This window comes from Medicago sativa, chromosome 7, assembly GCF_051527215.1.
Source record: "Medicago sativa cultivar Bolivia chromosome 7, Bolivia_mono, whole genome shotgun sequence".
NCBI classification, from domain to species: domain Eukaryota; kingdom Viridiplantae; phylum Streptophyta; class Magnoliopsida; order Fabales; family Fabaceae; genus Medicago; species Medicago sativa.
This window is the reverse complement of record NC_140755.1, coordinates 58,720,949-58,730,958: the sequence shown is the minus strand read 5'-3', so window position 1 is coordinate 58,730,958 and position 10,010 is coordinate 58,720,949. Positions and strand designations below refer to the sequence as shown.

Here is a 10,010-nt window from a genome sequence, read left to right as displayed (position 1 = left end):
GTAAACTATTTTTTTTTTTTTTTTTGAGAGAAAGGAAACGGTAAACTATTAGTACCTCAAACTTATCACATTAACACATTCCTCATTTTGGTTGCAAGAAATCAATGTTACCCACTACAGAGGTGTTAGAATACTTCAAGAATAACAAAAAAAATGTTGTACAACACTGTTAACAGTTTTCACACACAAACAAGCATTGCACTAGTTCATCCACACACAGAAGAACACTAGCAGTCACTTTTGGCCACATCTTTGGGATCAAATGCAGCTACATTTGCATCATATTCGTGCGAATTATGTAAAAATAACCGGCTTCTTGTAGACCACATCAGTTACAGCTACACAGTTGTCATAACACAAACATAATCATAAGTAATTAGCAGTGGTGAAGGCAATAAAACTGCTCCAGTTAGCAATCACCCGACCCAAAAAAATTGAATTTAAATATGCATATACCTCAGGTGATCTAAATTGAGTATAACATGCAACTTAGAACTGGTTTTAAATTTCTAATCGTAAACATAGGAGCCGAATGGCAACTATTTTAACATGTACAAAACAAATATTTGTCAGTGCTTTAAAAAAATATGGCAGGCCAGGCTTAGGCCTTGCAAAGCTTAGCTCGGCCTAGCCTATTCCCATCCTTATCTGTCACCTTTGAGAACTAAATGAAGATTATTGGTATCCATAACATAACCACAAGTTCATGAGCATTTGGTGATAATATACATGCCTTATTATGAAGAGAACACAAACCAATATCATCACTTTTCAACATTACATGCATTTGACTTCCTACAACTCTTTGTCACACCATCCAAATAATAATAATAATAATAATAATAATAATAATAATAATAATAATAATAATAATAATCATAATAATAATAATAATAATAATAATAATAATAATAATAATAATAATAATAATAATTCCCTACGACTTGCATTGCAAGATCATGTACTAAATCATGCATTTTGAAACGATATATATTACAACTATCATTAATTTCTGCATCTTGGATAAATGACTTCATGAAGAATATCTTCATGAATTGTTTACAGATATCTTCCACGACCTGTTTTTATGCTGAACATTCAATATAACCTTGTGCCATCAACAGTTGAATCAAGACATCCTTTTCTACATCCCGATCCTTAGGATATAAAGAGCAATAAACAAAACATTAATTGTCTCAATTGAGGCGACGGGAGATTTGGTTCATCTTTTGGTCTCATCACCATATGTAATTACGTTCTTTAACAAACTCTTAAGATTTTTCAGGAGTCGATCCATTCAGAATATAAGGGAAGCTCTTCTTTGAAACTGTTACTCATCCAAAAGCAGCAACAGTTTCCTATGCATCATGGACTTGGATCAAGTTTCTCATCATTATAGGAATTGAAATTCAAGAAAAGAGCTCTTGTACATCCAGGATGCTGAATTAGGCTCTTGTATTAACAAAAAGCAGTTGAAGTTTTGCAATAAAATACATGAGAAAATAGTTATAGCTATTTTATTTTAAACAAATTGAATCACATAGAAACCATTAAAATGTAGGGCCTTAAATTGCAATGTACAATAAATTCTTACTATCATTATAGCATCAACAGAGTTTGAAAAAAAATCTTACTTCTCTTTAGAATCTTTGTTTTTACCTTTCTAATACAAATCACCTCCTGCTAATTATGTTTGGAAAGTGAGCAATTTTAGGCCAAGTTGTACTTGTTTCCGTCCAGCATTCATCAACTAAAAGTGGACATTTAATTATTTCTAAGGTGCGTAAGTTTGTAAGCGGAGACAATCCTTCAGGCAGAAATGCCAAATTTCTGCAACAGTTCATCAACGATATGCTGAAGGGATGAAATGTTACATATCCAATCTGGTAATGCCTTTAGGTCACAACAAAAAAAGACGGTGATTTTTTGGAGAGACGGAAGACAGTTGAGGTCATCTTTAAACCATATTTGAATTACTTCAAATTGTTGATTTGAAAGAAGGTAAAAACCAAGATTCTCAAGAGAAGTAAGATTTTGCAACCAATCCTTTGGGATTTTTTGCACATCAGTTTCACTAACTTCGCAAGATTTGAGCATAGAAGAGAGGAGGGAAGCTAATCGAGTATTGTGACGTTGCTATATTGAGTGTTAATACCAATATCTCCACACTGCAATACTTCAATGATAATCTCTTGATGTTTGGAAAAGCAGGCATGCAAGTCAACATCCGACACCCTCTAATTGCCAATTTATATAGACACAGAAACGAAGGTAACAAGTGATGATATGACGAGTTCATATCATTGAAATCATCTCTGATCCTTCTCCATCCCCTCAACTCCTAACATTCACAAAAATCCAGGCTCTCCAAAGACGGGAAGAATGATTCACGAAGGGTTTTTCACAGTATATGTAAGTTAATTGAAATTACTTGAGGAACACATGATGTTCCAATCGGAAAGCTCGGCAATATTTAAGAGATATTTCGATAATATTTGTGAGTGGAGAAAGCCATTTGGAAAAAATCACAGCATCGTGTTGTTGTATGTTCAATTTTCCAAAGCCAACTGATTGTATTTTGTCTCTGCTGATCCAGTTATTTATCTCAAGGTGTCTTAAATTTTGAGACAACTTTGGTAGAAAGTATGATTTTTTCATCCAATAACAATTTTATGGTTTGTAAACAAACAAGATTGCCTATACATTTGGGAAGACGTTCTAGTCCATGACATCTCGATAAGTTATCTTAAATGCTTCAATTTGTCAATGGAAATAGATAACTTGCTCAAAGAAGAATACCTCAGCTTCAAGACACGCAAGTTTTTTTTTTTTTTTTGAAACAACATATTATTGAAAGCTACACCGCACAAGAACAATTAAAAAATGTAAGCCTACTGTGAAGAAAAATGAATAATATGGCACCCTAATTTGAGGGATTACTAATTTAGTACTTTTATGTTGGAATTTCTGATGATTGATTAACCATAGAATATATAAGAAACCATGAAAATATGCATTCATGATCAAATATTTAAAGACAATTTCGACAGTGTTTGATACTTTTGTCATCTATATGAGCAATATAGTTTCAAAAATCATCTTACAGATGAGAATATAGCTCCCTCTACTGTCATTAGAAGGACTTGGTTTGCAATTTACTAATTCTCAACATGTTTTCACTTCCAAAAGAAAAAAAGATAATAACAAGTCTTTCTAGTCTTCTTCACAGTGAATCACCGATCTCATAAGAGTGCCGACGGTGGCAACGAAAACAGAACATTGATAGCACAGAAGAAAAGACAGCTCCAGATAGATCCTCCAAACTCTGAATAGACTATTTCCCGTGAGAAGCTCCAACAAAGCTATTCCGTGATTGCAACTGTCGATCTTTACATCAACCTTAAGGGAGTATGTATGTTCTGCCAAATAGGAAAGCATAGCAATGGTTAGATATCTAAATATTGTAAACATAAGAGGGAAATAAAAATATATCTTCACAAACATCACTACAGAAAGTCTGTCTTCCATCATAAAATCATCTGATCGGAAGTTATGCTCACTAAGCTTTTTAACTAACCTACATCTATATGATCTTAGTATTTTGAACCATAAAAGGCATTAACCTGTAAATCAAAATGGCCGATATTGCATGAAGAAAATCAGATCTCAAAATCTGTGAATTTAACCCAATTATATAATATAGTTATTAACCAACAATTTTGTAAAAAATGATTTAAAGGGAATCAAATAAAATTTGGGATTCCCACAACGACAAAATCTAGAAGCCTGTGGAACCAAAAAATCTAAAAGCCTTATAACTGACTAGTGTAAAGATTGAAATACTGTATGCAATTGGATGCAGTCAAAAACTACACCAAATATTTGTGAGAGGCTGAAGCGGATGCAAGAATTAAGGGCATATCAGGATTGAAGTTGGACGTAACAATTTTTCCAATGTTTGTGAACTGATTAGTAAAAAAGGAGTTGATCTGCTAACAGAGTTTAGGAAACATTGGAAAGAGTGCTGCAAAATTTCTAAACATGCACTAAATCATATCATATATGAGAAACAAGGAAGTTTCGTAACCTAGGAACCCAAAAAAATTGCTATTTATGTTCCCTGCAACCACCAATTTCCTTGACTGATACATAATCAACACTGTGTTATCAATCACGGATAGTGGAAAATACTGGTTTGCTCAAATTCCGCTACGCAACATTGCTATATAGCTGATATTTGTACTAAATATTGTATTGCAGAACAGCAGCGATCTGTTCAAATTCTGCTATGCTATAGTGCTACTACAGCTGCTATTTAACAACACTGAATCAACATATAAAAGATTATCCATGCGTGGTTTGCAAAGTTTCAGCAATTGCAGAAAAAGTGTTAGAAAGTGAGATGTGCCTCTATGAAGCCAAAGAAGCAAAGCAATATCAGAGATTGTAAAACCGTGAACAGCAGCGAATAGATAATCATTCAACAATGCAATCAACCAAAGCCATCATAAAAAGATGATCACACAATCAGTTAAACAACATATACATGAATAAAAAGATGGAGGAACTTACTTTCGGAAAGAAGAAACCAAGCTTTGAACATAACCTTTGGAAAAGAAACAACATATTTTACAAGTAACTATAGTTCTCTCTATTATAGTTACTTTCCAATCATAGAGACTTGCTTGGTCTTCTAGATCATCTGCCAATACCAATGTATCTCCATTCTCACAAGGGTGTATTGACAACCATCAAGTCTAAGACTTCTCAACTTGAAATCCTCTGCCACATCACAAAATTGGCTCTAATCAAATAATGAGAAAAATAAAGACAGTCCATCAAAAGAGAAATATTTGGCTTAACAAGTGGCACTTCACCAAAGCTTCAAAGGGCCAGCAACTTCCTATATTGCTGTTAGGAACCCAAAAATTTTAATCTTCAAGATTAGAGGAATGTGTAAAACACACCCAAATGAATAAAAAATGATTGCAACCATCTGAAGAATTTCTTAATTTTGTAGTAAGATTGAAAGAGAAGACACAAAAGGTTTACAATGAAGAAGATAACCTTACACACATGGCTATCCGAAAGAGCACTCTCCTTTCACACCAGATAACTCTCTAGCCACAAAAATTAATTATTCAAAGATATCTTTCCCTCTCTACCAACTCTTAACAACCACTTCACAAACTTATCAACTTACTAACTTTTACTAACTAATTCTCAACCATGGTAGTCAAGATCGTGATATAAATGTAGAATCGTGTGTTTCTACGATCTTGACACCCATCTGTGTGCTTAGGGAAGCCCGAGAATCGGAAATTGGCGGGACCCACGGGAGCATCCAGGATCGCTGCGTAACCATATGCAAACGGCAGAATCCAGCGTTTCTTCAGATTCTGAGTGTCTTCCTCACAGATACAGGTTGGGTCTGTGACCTGGTTAATTATTATTTCTTAAAAAGACACGTTTTTACTTTGGTGTAGCTCGCAAGGGTTAACTCCTCAATCATTATTCTAATTAATTGTTGAAAACCTTCCAAATACACCCACTAATCCCATTAATTCGTGGAAACCTTCCCAATACACCCACTAAGCCTATTCAATACAATCGGATTCATTGCATATTTGCACTCCCTTTCAATCGTATTCACTTTAAATACTCAGTTTTTCAATTCGTACGACTAAACAACCTTGAGCCTTTCCTTATGTTCGCTGCACAGCCTTTGAGTTTTACTAAATTATGTTGTTTTATATGCAAATGTACGAGAATTTATATGCAATATATATGAATTTCTGAATTCGGTAAGATCTTGCGATTCGTGTTACGATCTCCCGATACACGATCTTGTGACCCCTCCTCGATCCTGCTTAGAATCACGACTCTGACTACCTTGCTCTCAACTACTCTAATTATCCAAAATACTATATCAAGACCCAAACCAGCAAAATAATCATAAATTGCTATACAATAATAACATTCAAATCATACCTGAAGTTATCTTGAATGGCCAACCAGTTAAGAGTCCATCAAATCCACTACACCAGTAGCTCTGGACAAATATAGCGCAACTGAAGAGAAACAAGAGAAAACTAAATATTCATCAAAGCATCGTCAGCCAAACCAAAAGCTCTCACTTCAGTTCTCACTTGAGCTTCAATGTGACCAATGAAGTTTGCTACTCGGAATTTTTTAAACATAATAAATAATAATTTATACTGTATATATAAATGCTGAAAAATTAAAACAATAATCAATTCATGAAAAATTCGTAAATAAGAAATAGCAATTAAATTCACAGGTCTTGTGCAAACATATATGTAAATAACAAAAAAAAAGTTTAAGCATCGAAAGTTTAAAGAGTAACTACCAAAGGTGTATTATGTAGGAGATCCAGGGTTCGATCCCTACTACTAATAAATTTCCCTTGCCCCTGAATAATTAACCACCAACGTATGGCTTAAAAAATATTAACTTAAAAAATTGCTAATTAAACAATAATGGTCACTACAGCCGCCAGTGGCGGAGCTTTGTTGGGACAGGGGATGGCCATTACATCCCCAAAGTTTTGTATATACACTATACTATGCCTTTATATGATACAATTAATGCTTTGGCGTAGTGGCTGAGAACACTTTTAAACCATAATGACACGGGATCGAACCCCGTTAATCTTGGTTTTCCATCTTATTTTATTTTCCTTTTGCAAGAATAACAAAATAATCCATCAAAATGGAAATCCTTAGGTTCGAACCCCGTTACTTGAAGAGAAAACAAAGGCGATAACCACTATGTCAACATGAGATTCTAATCATAATTGCCGTAAGTGGTGTAATTATATCAAGATTTTGCCCTCCTCCTAAAATTAGACCAAGTTCCGCCACTAACAGCCGCTATAGCAAACCGCTCCGTTATCAACTTCCAATAGTGGCCACCGGCTGCTGCTTTAGCACAATATTGAGTACATAGATCTTTAAAACTCATAAATAATCCATTGCTTATTGGAGAAGTGAACTAAGAAATTTTATTATTTAAAAGATATTTTAAGAAGCCTTGAATTGACTTAAGTTAAAAGTGAACTTCCATTATAGTCGTCTACAACAACAACCAAGCTTTATCCCACTAAGTGAACTTCCATTTGAGGCCCTCCGCCATTTTAACCACCCATCTTGAATTCAATGGTTTACACACCTATTTCTCCGTCGTTATGTACTTTGGATCCTAGATATTTAAAATGTGTAACTGGTGGTATGATCTCAAGTTTCTTCGTCTAAGCTAGAAACGCTTCGCCTTTTGCTAAAATTACACTCCATATACTCTGGTTTTCTTCTGCTCAGGCAGAAGCCATGCATTTCTAAGACTCGTCTCCAACCTCCCATTTAATTTCTCCTTCGACTCCAAACATGACTATATCATAAGCAAAAAGCATCTCGGTGCTAGCTCTTGGATGTGTTCCGCAAGTACATCCAAAAGTAAAGTAAAAAGATAAGGGTTTATGGTTCAACCTTGGTGCAATCCTATTGTTATGGAAAAATCGCCGATGTCTCCATCCTGTGTCCTCACACTAGTTGAGACTCCCTTATAAATATCCTTCATAGCTCGAATATAGGCATCCTAACCCCTTTCTTCTCTAGGGATTTCCACGAAATCTCACTAGGCACTCTATCACACGCCTTCTCCGATCAATGAAAACTAAGTGCAAGCCGTTTTGATCCATCCGATACCGCTCCAGCAACGTCGTAGTAGTAAATAAATTGTGTAAATGGTCAACCGACCAAGCATAAAACCAAATTGGTTATCAATAACTTGCGCCTCTTTTCTTAGTCTCCATTCAATCACTCTTTCCAATAACTACATAGTAGGTCCTATAAGTTTAATCACCCTATAATTTGCACAATTTTGTATATCCCACTTGTTCTTATGGATCAGAATTAAAGTGCTTCTTCACTCATCGGACATTTGCTTTGTATGTTTTTTCCCATAACAAGACTTCTAGCAATTTTACAAGCAAATCAACAGAATCTGATTAAATTAAGACCTATATCTTATCCTCTGCCTATATACCTTTTCCATTTAAAAATGAATCTCAGCTTTCTATGTTTTGACACATATCTTATCCTAGCTTGTAAATTATGACCCTATAAATGCTGCACTAAATATGTAAAAAGGAGAAAATAAAAAGAAATTAATATTTCCAAATCTAAGAGAGATTTGATTAGTATCCAACTGGAAAAATAAATTGAAGAACAAATCATGAAACTTTGTTCATCACAATTCATTGTTTGATAGACGAAAATAAAGCAATATAAAAAATAATGAGCACCACAGGAAGAAGTATGAATCTCTCAAACGCTTGCTCGCTCTCATCACTCAGGGCTTTGACATCTCCCTATGCATGTACACTGTATGGAAGCAAGTTGTTGTTTCTTTTCCTTGTACCACCCGGCGTTTTCAGTGTTTTAAGCTGAGTTAAATAAATCTAAAGATTGAGTTTTTTTGGCTACTCTTTGTCTACGGTGGTAATTAAAAGATAATGGTGCATAGCACCAAACCCCAAAATGCTATAGCAGTATAGCCGCTATTGCAAAGACTAAAAAACTGTGCGAAATAAACATAAATTCGAACATGATACATAAATACTCATAAATAGATACTTTATAATTGCAATTAACTTTGTCATTTCTCATCAAAACCAAGTTATAAATGTAATTAAATTAGAATTATCACAAGAAATAAAAAATTAAAGGTACGGAAGACTTGGACATAATTAAATTAAATTTAGATTTAAAAAACAAGAGTTTGGGTCGTGAGGCCAATAATGATTGGAAAATAAAGGGAGAGGAATTGGGCCTGCTTGGCCCAGTTAGACAAACCCTAATTCTACACTAAGTCGGGTTTCATAGCTGAGACGGATAAAAGCCATAATTTTAACCTGATTACACGCAATAGAGAACAGTTTGTATGTCGGCGTCACATGTTCAATGAGATCAGTTAATACAGAGATCTCACATGGTAGACGTTCGAACAATGGGAAGGAGGCATCAGTCTCATAGGTGGAGGAATGAGACGGATAAAAGCCATAATTCTAACCTGATTACGCAATAGAGAACATAGTTTGTATGTCGGCGTCACATGTCCAATGAGATTAGTTAATACAGAGATCTCACATGGTAGACGTTCAAACAATGGGGAGGGGGAGGCGTCAGTCTCATAGGTGGAGGAATGGGTGTCATGCTTAAGATAGGAAGGATCTTTCCTCAAAACCTGATCCGGGTTTGAAGATAAACTGACACAGAGAAGAAAGCGGGATCGCATCGTGATTTGGACACGATTTGCAACCACAAACGCCGCTACTTCCGAACGCGGCTCAAAGGAGGAAAACGTCGCAGAGTACCCCTTCTCTGCTATGGTATTTTGGTATCATGCCGTTATCGACAACATAACTTTTTGGTAGTCATAAAACCTTTAGTGACCAACAGTTTCCACTAAAAGGAACTTTTGTTAAAATGACATTTTGGGATCGCATGAAAGTTGACACTTGAACTTTAAACGGGTAAAAAAGAGACACAATGTGACAAGTAAACCAAATAACTAGATCTTGAGCCACTACAACAATATTACTAATATACTCAAGTGATCTGAAAAACAGTGCACTTAAATTATTAAATAGATTTGGAGACATTCACCTGCTTCTAAACAAACACGGGTAGAGTAGTAAAGCAGAGCAATAATTAAGCAGTGAGTTGCTTCAAATGTTTTCGAAGAAACATAAACGATTTCATTCACTAAATTAAAAACAAAACTCAAATACCACAAAATACTCAAATTCCATTCTTTCAAATCCAATAACAAAATCATAAGTCAAGAGTGCACTTAAATCATTAAAAAGATTTGGACACAGTCACCTGCTTCTAAACAAACAGGAGTAGAGTTGTAAAACAGAACAATTATAAAGCAATGAGTTGCTTCAAATGTTTTCGAAGAATCATAAACGGTTTCATTCACTAAAT

At 34.8% G+C, this 10,010-nt stretch overlaps 1 pseudogene across 1 annotated transcript; it reads right to left on the bottom strand.

The window, feature by feature from the left end:
- Window positions 1-1,673: 1,673 nt before the first annotated feature.
- LOC146907184 (uncharacterized) lies at window positions 1,674-9,994 on the bottom strand (annotated as a pseudogene). The gene is made up of 4 exons (XR_015020180.1): window positions 9,906-9,994; window positions 5,992-6,071; window positions 4,573-4,782; window positions 1,674-3,419 (listed from the first exon to the last, which is right to left on the bottom strand). The product of XR_015020180.1 is annotated as an uncharacterized LOC146907184 (transcript).
- Between the last annotated feature and the right edge of the window lie 16 nt (window positions 9,995-10,010).